Here is a 12,937-nt window from a genome sequence, read left to right as displayed (position 1 = left end):
TCAAATCCCACCCTGGCCTTGACTTTCCCTATCTTTCTGATCTCCTCTAACCCTCAGATCTTTGTGTTGCTCCAGTTTTTGCCTTTTGTGCCCTCCCCCAGTTTCTATCGCCTGCCCCCACCACTGCCCTGCGGCGGACAAGGACCTAAATTCTGAAATAACCTCCCAAAACTGCTCTGTCTATCCCTCTCTCTTTGACCTTCCTCAATAGGTGCAAAAGGACAAAGCCCTGATGGCAATCCTACAATCAGCGGAGGAAGTCAGATTTTGTGTGAGAGGTAGGTGAAGCTGGTGCTCAGGGAGAAAATCCTGTTCAGGTTTTCCACCCCAGGACCGAACAGGTTAATTAAAATATCGACAGCTGCACCTCTGAGGTCAGAATGAGTTCTTACAGATTTAGAAGAATCCCAAGTTTTGGAGTGAAAAGGACTTAATGTGAAGGACCGAACACTGCCAGAAAATGGACGATGTGACCTTATTAAACAATGGATGATATTGTAGATAGTCATAGAATAATAGTGGAAAAACCCTTGAAGTACCAGGTGCTCATTAAGAATGGGAGTGTAGGTCTACAGATTCTGATAAGTAGGTCATTATATTTTGTGTTCTGACATTATAGGCATTTGATGCACCAACACAGACATTTCTCTTACATTGTTCACAGCACTGTTGAAGCATTGTTGCTGTATATTTCACAGTAGGAAGCCATTTAGCCATTCTGTCTGCATCAGCTCTCCAATTCATTTAGTGCCTTTCCCTCGCATTCTCCCTATAACCCTGCACAGTTTCTCTTTCAAAGTAAGAGTCTAATTTCCTTTTGAATGCTCCACTTGAAACTGCCTCTCCCTCACTCTCAGGCAATGCATTCCAAGCCCTGAACATTTGCTGTGGGGAGAAGATCTTCATTGTGTTTCTGCTTATTTTACCGTTACTTTAAATTTCTAATTCTTTCACATGTGGAAACAGTTTCTCTCTACATGCTCATTTCAGATTTCTCATGATTTTGAAAACCTGTTTCCAATCTCTTGTCAACTTTCTCTTCCCCAGGAAAACACTCTTAATTTTTCCCGTCTATCTTTGTAACTGAAATTCCTCATTCCAGAAAACATTCTCGTTACGATTTGAAATTTAGCTTAGGATGCCAGCCTCCCTCATTTATTGGCTATAATGTTACTTATTATACTAAAATCATGGGATGTGGGTGTTGACAGCTAGGCCATCCCAAATTAAGAGTCAACCCCATTGGTGTGGATTTAGGGTCACATGTAGGTTGGACCTGGTAAGGACAGCAGATCGCCTGCCCTAAAGGAATGACTTTGATCTCTAACCACTTCCTGTGAGCAAGTTGTTCTCCCAGTGGACACTGACCATCAGTGACCTCACTGGTGGTGGATTATGTAACCTGTCCACTGGTCAAGTCCAGGTCAGGACTGATGTTCATGATTGAGGTGGATTAGAGAGAGCTTTGCCAAGCCTTAGAAGACCAAGTCCTGATACTAGAAGCTCAACTATAGTTATTTTATTCAACCTACCCCAAAATATTACATCACACCTCTGGAACAAGTGAGACTTAATTTGGGTTTTTTGGCCCAGATGTAATGAATGAATCATTTAATGTCACAAATATCTAGGGAGATACAGTGAAAAGTGTTCTGTTACCTCAATCACATGCCATTTTGAGAGACAAAAGAATAAAAAGGAAACACTTAAATGGAGTTATTAAACAGATGTGGGGACGTAACCACTGTGTCACAAGAGCCCATCAGTTGTAAACTTAACATAATCAGCTAAAATTGAGGCAGGCTAGAGCCAGAGGCAGATACTTGTTTTAATTTGTGGACTGAAGTTTTCTGTTTCAGAAAATGTTGCAATCCCCGGACTAACATTAATCGAAGAGAAGCCCAAAATTTACCCAATAAAATATGTCATAAAAAGCGTATGAAGTATGCAACATAAAAAGTTATTTCTTAAAATGTAACGAGTAGTATAGAAAATCTTCTGTTTGTTTAAACCCCTATTCACATTTGAACAATGAGCTCTTTGTTTCTTGTCAAGAGTATGGAAATTTATTATTTCACTTCTTCGCAAATACTCCAGAACCTATCACCAAAATCATAATCAGTTTTGGCAACTGAAGAACCTGTTTTATATTCTGCTAAAAGCATGAAACTGGCGTGGGGGAGGCATAGGGACAGGAGGCCATTCAACCCCTCAATTCTGTTCTACGTTCAATTCGAGCATGGATTTGGTCCTGATCTTGGTTCTGAAACCCTTATCACTGCTCAAAAGAAAATAATAAAAACGTCATTTTGAAATTTTCAATTAACCAGCAACCTCAATGCAAATTCCAGATTTCCATCTACCCGTTAGGAGGATTTAGGTGAAGTAATGCTTCCTGAAATCATTCTTGAGACTAGTTCTAATTTTAAGCTTATTGCCCCCATTTTCTGCACATCTGTACCAGAGGAAGTAGTTGTTTTGTAACCAGATTTTTTAAAAGAACCTGTTCAGGGATGTTATTATACACCACTGCAGTGGGTGATACTTTAAGCTGGGCCACCTGTCTCAAAGATAGGGACACCCCCAATGCATCACCAGTGCCACCCTCTTGGTCTTCTCTGGGTACCCTATCAACTTTAATAATTTTCAAAATCTTAATTTGGTCAATACTTAATCTTCTGTACAAAGTTCGAACCAAGAAACCGAGTGTCATTTTGCTGAACCTGCGCTGCATGTGTTCATTCACTGAGTGCAGTATTCTAAACTGGATCTAAACAGATCTATTTTGTACTGATAGTTCTCCTATAACATGATAGTTGCATTCTTGTGTAACCTCGTGCTATAGAAAATTGCACTATAGGGAAATCGCTTTAGAAAATTGCTATACCTGTACAGCATTATCTAAACAGCATTCACTATTTATCAGTCACGTTACAGCCTACTGGCATTAACAAAACATGCGTTGGAGTAGAACTACCTGTATTTCAGGACCCATGAGATGAGGTTCCTAGAAGCAAGTGGATTCTCCTCTGCTTTAACACCCAAGGAGCATGGCGGGGCAGGCAGGAGAGCCACCTGTGGAGTATCTTGAGAGGAAATTTTGAGAGGCTACATGTGGTTCCTCTTCTGGATGGGGTGGCCCTGACATTGTTCTGCTTCTTTGTGAGGAAGGGGCACCTTGAGTGGGACCAGGTTCCCCAGCCCCCTGTTGTTATACTTTCAGTCCTAAGGACCCATGGCTGAGGTGATGATGATCACACTTGTGTGTATCTCTCCAATAGACCCTGAGGGTGTGAGAGAGAAAGAGGGAGAAAGCATGACCACCAGTGGTTAGAAGTGGTGTGCAATGAACGACACTGATAACAGGGTTAATATGAGAGTTACAGTTGAATGAAGAGTTTGACTCAGTACTTGGTGGGACTTGGATGTCTCGGCATCCCCACAGAAGCAGTCCCAGACTTCTCCTGAGAGGGCCAGGATTCCCTGCTCATCAGGACTGAGGAGTCTAACATTAGATACCTTTTTACCCACCTGGGCCCTTTCTGTCTCATTGTGGGGTGTCTTGTTGTGTGATGGGTGGAAGGGAAATACAGAGTGAGTTGAAATTGGGTGGCATGGCTGCCACAGCTGGGAAATTTGGTGAGGTGTTCAGAAGGAGTGAGTTGGTGGCACAGTGGGCATACATGGTTCATGGTGTGAGAAAATGGAGGGGGTTTGAGAGCAGGTGAGGGAAGATGTCGGAGGCAATAGTGAGAGTAATAGAGCAATAAATCTCGGTTGTAGGTGGGTGCAATAGCGGAGATTTAGTGAAAAGTGAAGTGGCAGGAATGGAGAGGGTCCTTGATGGTTTTATGGCACTGCTGGCCATTCCACACTATTGAGATTGTATTACCCAAGGAGCGACCTTGGACCAGGCTGTGAGAATCTGGTGGTTTAGCCTCCTCTGCCAGTCCTCCGGAAGAGGATGCCTCTCCCTTGCACTAATCCCTTCACCAAGAACTCAAGGTCCCCATTTGGAGAACCGTGGCCATCTTCTGACGTGTTCAGAATCTGCCCATAATTGGAAATTTCAGAGTGCCAGTGCTCATCTAGCTGTAAAGCAGGCAACAGGGAGGCTGGTCTTTCGGTGGATATCCAGTGAGTGGGAAGTTGTTCTGGAAATGGTGCACAGTAAGGTGGGGACAGAATTTGACATGAAGGGTACCGTGGGGTGTGGTAGGTAGTTAAGAAGACAAGTTTGGTGATATACAGCAATAAATCTTCCTAGGCCTTGCAGTAAGAAATCCTCCTAAAGACCTGACATCTTGCACTTAACCAAAAAAATGTATAAGATTCAACCTAAAGTTTTTTGAAAGAGAAATGGGAGGGGTATGTGAGGAAGAACTTTGTTACATTGTAGTTACATTGACCTGGAGTTCACTCATGATGTGGGTGGTGGAAGAGAAGGACAGTAATGATTCCAAAAGGAAATTGGATGGACACTTGAGGGAAGTAAATTTGTAATGCCATGGGGATAGAGAGTGGAAAGTGGAGCTGACTGGATTGCTGTACAGAGTTAGCAGTGCATTCAGTGGGCTTTAATGGCCTCTTTCTAAGTCATAAAGACTCTACAGGAATCAAATATCCAGTGCAATGGAAGTACAAATTAATTTGTAAAACCTGGTGTTTCCTGCCAAATAGACAATTTTTCTGTTCCTTCCTGATCCCAGGTATATTCATGTGGCCTTTTATGGGTCAGGAAGACCTTGTGCACCCTCATCCAAAGTCTGGGCACCTGTTGAGGGGACCGCAGGAAAACTCTGTTTCCACCTCCAAGATAACAAAGTGTGGGGCTGGATGAACACAGCAGGCCAAGCAGCATCTCAGGAGCACAAAAGCTGACGTTTCGGCCTAGACCCTTCGTCTGATGAATGGTCTAGGCCTGAAACGTCAGCTTTTGTGCTCCTGAGATGCTGCTTGGCCTGCTGTGTTCATCCAGCTTCACACTTTGTCATCTTGGATTCGCCAGCGTCTGCAGTTCCCATTATTTCTTCAACCTCCAGGTATGGGTTTTGAAAGCCCTTAGAAAAGAACAACTGCACTGCCTTGGAGAGTCTGTGAGCACTGAGGAAAAAAAGCTACAGAGAAGTTGAGAACATTTTGATATGGTCAGAAGGAAATATCAGTTCAGACCAGCTCAAGGCCAGTTTTGGTATGGACTGGGCTGAACTCAGGGGAACTGGACTTTACTGGCAGAGGCCAATCAATTGACAATTCTGGTGACATCATTAGAAATTGACACTTACATACAGTTGACTTGAACTGAAACAAGTTAGCCTGCTGTACATTTTGCTAAAACCAGTATGAAAAGAATATGTAGAATCACAGAATGATATTGCACAGAAAGAAGCCATTGACCATTTGTATTCATGCTGATTCTTTGAATATTTTATCTAATTAGTTCAACACTCCTGTGGCTCTGCAAATTTTTCCTTTAACTATTTGCTTGATTAACTTTGGAAACTTACTCTTGACTTCCGCTTCAGCAGGCAGCACATTCCACATCATAACAACTCAATACATTAAAAGAAAATCTCCTCAAAGTCCCAATGAGATTGTTTTTTCTAGTTATGACGTAATTCAGGTCGATGGAATTATATTGCAAATTAGCCATGGTCTTGCTGAGTGGCAGAATAGGCTCAAGGGGTGAAATGACCTCCTCCCCAGTGCCTAGTTTCTAATCTTAAATGTTTGTCATCTGATTATTGACAATTCTGACAATGGAAAATGTTTCTCCAACTTTAGCCCACAAAATTCTTTTACATATTCCTCCACTATGGGCACACATTAGAAACTCAAAGTTGCTTTAAACCCATACTGCTACCTGCACAATGATACACTAATCTGGAGTATCTTGAGCTATGAGTGTCTGTACGCACGTAGTCCCTGAGGCTGCTTGCTCCTTATTTCTCCTTAAGGCTTTTCAGCTCTTTATATAATATTAGATTCCTATACCTATATCTGTACGTAGGTTAACAAATACACCTCTCTAATGTATCAGAAATAGTTGGAACTGGATGCTGGAGAATCTGAGATAACAAGGTGTAGAGCTGGATGAACACAGCAGGCCAAGCAACATCAGAGGAGCAGGAAAGCTGACGTTTCGGGCCTAGACCCTTCACCCAAAACGTCAGCTTTCCTCCTACTCTGATGCTGCTTGGCCTGCTGTGTTCATCCAGCTCCACACCATGTTATCTCAGCTCTCTAATGTAATGTTTAACAATCCTCTTTTCACATGGTTATTCTAGACAGGTGGCTTCTCTTTTGCTGAAGCCAGTCACGTCTTCCATTACGTCATCACGATTTCATTAGGTCACATTTAGCCCCAAGTTTCTCTCTAATTAGTTTTATTCCAAAGGTTTACTTGTATCATCTTGGCAGGCTTTCAGGAGGATGGCAATGCTATCTTGGGGCCTACCCATCCAACTCTATCAGAAGAATCCCTAACTAAAACAGAAATTGCAGGAAAAATACAGATGCTATAGGCGGCATTGTGGCACAATGTTTAGCACTGCTGCCTCACAGTGCCAGGGGACCCAGGTTTGCTTCCACCTATCTATGTGGAGTTTGCACATTCTCCCTGTGTTGCGTGGGCTTCAAGTGGGTGCTATGATTTCCTCCCACAGTCCACAGCAGTTTGGTAGATTACCTAATACAACTGTGGGGTTACAGGGATAGGGTGGATCTGGGCGCGATTGTTCTTTGGAGGATCAGACACGATGGGCTGAATGGCCTCTGTCTGCACAGTAGGGATTCTATGCTCCACAGCATATGGAGAGTCATTTTGAGTATAGTTACCCTTCTTCAGAATACTTCCTGAGTCCTTTACTCTTTTTCGGAGAATATCGGATGTTTCCTTACCTTGCCGACCAATTCTGAATGCTACTTTATGAATGGGTAGGGAATTGGATGGCAGAAAATCTGATAACCTCTCACCCAGCACACTGACTGTAATAAAGTTTAATTAATGCAATCTTCAAAGTTCCATACCTGCAACATCCTTTTCAATGATATAAATTTGTTGCAAAGGCTTCTATTGATTTTCTCAAATGCTGAAATTGCTGATTAAATCTTGTACATTCTATCACTAAATTACTTCTGAGGCTTAAAGTATGTGTCGAATGCTTTAATCAATGCATCATACTCCATAGTACTTTCTTCCAAGCTTTGGTTCACCAGACCAACATTCATATTGGACAAGTAGCAAATAAAAATATGCTGACTTGATGGCACTGATCTTTTGTATCTAAGCCTGATGCAGTTCTATAATACACTTGCAAAGCTTCCACTGAGGCTTTGTTGTGTGCCTCCTGTGTTGTCAAATGGTTGAGGTGATGGTTAAGGTCTGTATTGGAGCTGTCAACTTCTGGACTATTGCATTGGACTGACTGGGTGACTGTTTGGGTTTTTCCTCCTTTGTAGTGAGCCTTTCCAATTGTGTGTTTTCACTCCCCAGAGTATTGTTCGTTAGTGGCTAAACTACAAAGTCTTCCATGGATCTTTTTCACTCTGTTTGGAATCTTTCTGCTTTATAGACCTATTCCAAGGTATTATTCCTGCCTCTGGAATCTTGTCCTTTTCCAGATTTTAATTTATTTGAAGTCTTCTGTGGTCTTGGTCTGCCTTTGAATTCTTCTCAGCCAGATGTCTGACATTTTTGACATGCTGTCCTGCCTTTAGTGTCTTTCCTTTTCAGCAGTGTCCTTTGAACTCAATTTAACTTCACATTCTGGATTTTCTTCCCTAGCTGTGACCAAGTTTTATTTTGTGCTTACAACCAACACTACCATCTGTGTATAGAAATGCTGGTTTGGAGAATCTCTGGTAACAGTTGTTCCTAGGTACATTGGCCCTAAAGCTAGTTGCTGTTTATTTCTCAGTAAAGTTCTTCAATCCTTACATGCTGTAACATTCTTTTATTTACATTTCAACCTAATAAATTCTCAAATATACCTTTCTAGTAGAACGTCTAAGATTTCTTCATATTTCATTCTCCCAGTTCCTCCATCTGTGTTGCATCTGCTCCAATGATGCCAACTTTGACAAGGCCCTTCCAAAATGTCCACCTTCTTCCTCAACCAAGGATTCTTCACCACTGTGGTTAACAGCTATGTCCAAACCATTTCCCACTTTTTGGTCCTCACCCCATCTCCGCCCTCCCACAATAGCTGGAGGATCCGCCTCATGGTCACCTACCATCCCACCAGCATTCACATTCAAAGGATCATCAGCTTCCAGCTGAATACCAACAGCAGATACATATTCCCCTCCTTTCAGTTGTCAGCCTTCCGCAGGGACTGTTTCCTTCAGGACACCCTTGTCCACTCCTCCTCTCAATATGACCCCATACCTACTTCCCATGCAATCATGAAAGGTGTAACACTTGCCCATTTACTTCCCCTTTCCTCACTATCCAAGGCCTCAGACACACCTTCCAGGTGAAGCAGCGATTCCCCTGCATTTTACTCAATCTCGTCCCTTGCATTTGTTGCTCTTAAAGAGCTTTCTTTTACACTGGGGAGACAAAGCATTGACTGGGCAACACTTTATAGAACATCTACATTCAGTCTGCTTCCCTGTTCCTGACTGGTGCCTTCTCACTAATGTCAGAAATGTGACATAGTTATGTTTTACATGAATCTCATTATACCACATGGGAAGCATGCCAATGATATTCTGGTGAGTACCAGCTGCAGAAACATTCATGGCTGAGAAAGTTGCTCTCTCACGTACAGGAGCTGACAATGTATCTCACATATAGATGGCACAGAGACCACAGAATAGATGAGTGCTGCTTTCAGTGTATTCATTCTGAACATGAAATGCACCAGATATTTCCCAAGTGGGGACGACACAGACAGAATGTTATTTAAATGTAAATTAACTGCAGGCTCTTGCAAACTAACTTAACTCGATGCCACTGGTGTCAATAGCTTTCAGCATGGGTTGCTCCTCTGCTTTTCAGTGCAATATTCTTGACATTTTCTGTGATAGAAGAACCTCCAAGGTTTTTCTCACACATGGAAAATGTTGCTGGAATGGAACTCATCATTCTTCCCTGTATTCCCTCTTGTGACTGGAAGATTAGTGTGATGCAAGATGTAGTGCCATGATTTCAGAGCAGGGTTTAGTATGGGATTGGAGAAAGTGGTGAAGCCATAGAGCAAGGACAATTTTCAGGATCAGCCAGTGGGGTGAAATCCCTTCTGAAAGTTCACATCTATGTCTTCTGTGCTCCATTCATCCACCCTCTCTGTGACTTCAAGAGTTTATCTTTCTGAAATCTATGTTGACTATTCCTTTGTAACTCATTCTTTAACTCATTTAAGTTTGTCCTTGGAAATGGTCTCTTATGGTTTTCCATCTTTGACATCAAACTGATTGCTCTGTAAGTAACAGTTTTATCCCTCGCCAGTCTTTTGAACAGGGATGTAACATTTGCAAGATTCTGGATGTGAGTTTGCTCGCTGAGCTGGAAGGTTAGTTTTCAGACGTCTCGTCACCATTCTAGGTAACATCATCAGTGAGCCTCCGACGAAGCGCTGGTGTTATGTCCCGCTTTCTATTTATCTGCTTAGGTTTCCTTGGGTTGGTGATGTCATTTCCTGTTCTCTTTCTCAGGGGATGGTAGATTGGCTCCAAATCAATGTGTTTGTTGATGGAGTTCCGGTTGGAATGCCATGCTTCTAGGAATTCTCGTGCATGTCTCTGTTTGGCTTGTCCTAGGATGGATGTGTTGTCCCAATCAAAGTGGTGTCCTTCCTTATCTGTGTGTAAGGATACGAGTGATAGTGGGTCATGTGGTTTTGTGGCTAGCTGATGTTCATGTATCCTGGTGGCTAGCTTCCTGCCAGTTTGTCCAATGTAGTGTTTGTCACGGTTCTTGCACTACATTGGACAAACTGGCAGGAAGCTAGCCACCAGGATACATGAACATCAACTAGCCACAAAACCACATGACCCACTATCACTCGTGTCCTTCCATACAGATAAGGAAGGACACCACTTTGATTGGGACAACACATCCATCCTAGGACAAGCCAAACAGAGACACGCACGAGAATTCCTAGAAGCACGGCATTCCAACCGGAACTCCATCAACAAACACATTGATTTGGACCCAATCTACCATCCCCTGAGAAAAAGAACAGGAAATGACATCACCAATGCAGGAAATGACATCACCAACCCAAGGAAACCTAACCAGATAAATAGAAAGCAGGACATAACACCAGCGCTTCGTCGGAGGCTCACTGATGATGTTACCTAGAATGGTGACGAAACGTCTGAAAACTAACCTTCTAGCTCAGCGAGCAAACTCACATCCAGAACCTCAACCTGAGCTACAAATCGTCTCAAAATTTGCAAGATTTTCAATCTTCCAGACCTTTAGTGCCACTTCCACTGAAAGATTGTAGGAAGTGCTCTGCTATTTTCATCTTTGCTTCCCCCAGAAGCTTAGGATGCATTCTTTCGAGATCATAGAATCCCTACAGTGCGGAAACAGGCCCTTCAGCCCAACAAGTCTGGTCCAGGAGACTTGTTAACATTGAGTGAAGCTGAGAACTTCATACCTCCTGGCTATCTATGTTTCTCCTATCCAATACCTCTATTTCCTGTTTCTTTTCTGCAAGGTTAGATTTATTGTCTTGTTTTGTGAAGACAGATACAAATTATTCATTCAGTGTTACAAACGTGCCCTATATCGCCATAAGTTTTCCATATTGTCTTGTTTTTCTTTTCCTAATTTGCTCCGCTATTCATTTAACTATCCCATTTCTTTTCATATGTTAGCTCTATATTTTGGGATTCCTTTATATTACACACTGATCTAAGGGGGTTTTAAATTAATATGTGGTAGTCTCATAATCACCATATTTTAGATTTGTGAATTGAATTAAATTCTGCCAATTCCTATCGTAGGATTTGAATCAATTTTTCACACCATTAGACAGGCATCTTGACAATTAGTCCAGCGACATTTTCACTACACAACCATCTTTCCCAGAAAATGTATAATTTCAGATTGCTACCTGTTCTACTCATCTCCCATTTCCTCTGCCTTGCTGTATCTTCAGCTGTGTAGTCCTTAAACTCTGGAATACTCTCACAGTGATATAGCATGGAAACAGAGCCTTCAGTCCAACTCGTCCATGCTGGCCATGGTCCTAACTAAACTAGTCCCACTTGTTTGCATCTGGCCCATATCCCTTCAAACCTTTGCTATTCCTGTACGTATCCAACTCTTCCTAAAGCTTTCCTCCTTTATGGCACACTTAAGGTGTGCCTGTTTGGCTGGCTTTTCATCACTTATCCTTATCTTTCTTCTCTTTATTCTCCATATCATGGGATGTGGGCACTTGGTATACATTCCAAGTTGCCATCAAACCGAATGGCTTGTTAGGCCATTTACTTACACGAACCATCTGTAGTGCCAGATTAGTTAAGGATGACAGATTCTTTCGTGAATTTCACTACTGAAACAAATGGAGCTTGTTTTTAATGGAAATTAGATGAATGCTTTATGGCACCATTACTGAGACTAGCTTTCAACTTTGGCTGTCTAGTGGGATTTGAACTCATGTCCCCAGAGTATTAGCCTAGGCCTGCAGATTTCTAATCCAGTGATATTACTATTATGCCATGTTTCCCCGTCACATTTCTCTCCGTGGCTTGGTGTCAAATTCTTTGTCTGATGATGGTCACATGACACAGTGAGCCAAATGACCTCCTTCTGTACCCTGGGAATTCTGCGATTCTTCAGATGATTCGTATTGTTAAATTTACTGTGTAAATGCAAAACCTGCAGTGCTTCACAGGCTAAACAAGGAATAATCGAGAGAGGCAATGCTACAATATGTGAATGACGTTGTGAGGAAATCTTCAATTGTGAAATAGCCAGAAACAGAACAGCTGATGCTGCCTGTATGTTAGGTTTTATGGTACCTTTAAGCTGTCATTCCTTTCTGTGCAGCCAATTAATAATTTCACAGCACCACCAGCTCTCCGTTTTGCACAACATGCTGCATTTTCTGACATCATCACTCCTGCAAGCTGCGTGCTAAAGCTTGTCTTTTTCACAGCAGGTTCTCTGGGAGATTCCCGTGGTTTCACGGAATCCCGCTGCAGCTCGAGGTTCCCAGGAATTTTTTCTCTCTCGCGGGCCAGGCTGGCTGATTTAATGGGATTTCCCCAAGTTTAATGAAGGCTCCTGCACCAGGAATTCCCCGATCTCATCAAGTCCGCTCCTTCAAGCAAGCTGAGATGTATTAGCTTCAGCAGTTGATGCAGCAGTGTCGAGTCTGAGTCGGCTGAGCAAATCTTGGGATCTCCCTTCTCGCCAGGTAGTCCCAGCGTCAGGAGTTGCCCCCAGCAACCCCAGGTCGTCGTGGGCTTCCCAGTAATTGTGAGTAAGCCAATTAACTGTAAGTGTGAAACGAGGAGGAAAAGCAGTACAACAGAAAAATAATAAGCTCCTTCCCCTGACACGAGGGAGCTCCAGTGTTATGTGAGCGTTGAATCTTTAATTATAAAATGACAACCATTGCTAAGGTGGGGGAAATTAGAAAATTACAGCAAGGGTTGCTTAGTGTGATCCAACAAAATGGCAGGCATGCCTACCTGTTAGCTTGTTGCGGTAGCCGAAACCGGGACGTGATGTGGACTCCCGGCATTTTTTTTCAGTAAACAAAATGGTGGGGGTTGAAGAAAATTTGAGACCTGCAACACTCCTCACTGGGGGCTAGGAATGTGTGTGAGCAGTTTGATCAAATCTAACAGTCCTTTGTGTACTTGTTCAATACTGATGAGAGCCTCCCATCCTATTGAACCCCACTGCCCCAGTCCTTTGAAAGATCAGCTGACTTTGCATGTTGGTCTCGCACTAATTCTTGTTCAG

At 42.7% G+C, this 12,937-nt stretch overlaps 1 protein-coding gene across 4 annotated transcripts in view; it reads left to right on the top strand.

The window, feature by feature from the left end:
• Positions 1–12,937, top strand: part of LOC125447648 (sodium/calcium exchanger 3-like) — a 349,017-nt gene that overhangs the window by 39,209 nt on the left and 296,871 nt on the right. For 2 of the 4 annotated variants that reach the window (XM_048522234.2, XM_059641026.1), the window contains one exon: positions 12,123–12,445. The exons of 1 other annotated variant lie outside the window; for it this stretch is intronic. The gene's annotated coding sequence lies outside the window, so the exon portion shown is untranslated. Of the gene's footprint in view, positions 1–12,122; positions 12,446–12,937 lie in introns of those variants that run through there. One more of the 4 variants, XM_048522235.2, reaches the window with a different exon arrangement.

Source organism: Stegostoma tigrinum, chromosome 39 (assembly GCF_030684315.1).
Source record: "Stegostoma tigrinum isolate sSteTig4 chromosome 39, sSteTig4.hap1, whole genome shotgun sequence".
Classification (NCBI taxonomy): Eukaryota; Metazoa; Chordata; class Chondrichthyes; order Orectolobiformes; family Stegostomatidae; genus Stegostoma; species Stegostoma tigrinum.
The sequence above is the reverse complement of the archived record's forward strand: the minus strand, read 5'-3'. Positions and strand labels throughout refer to the sequence as shown.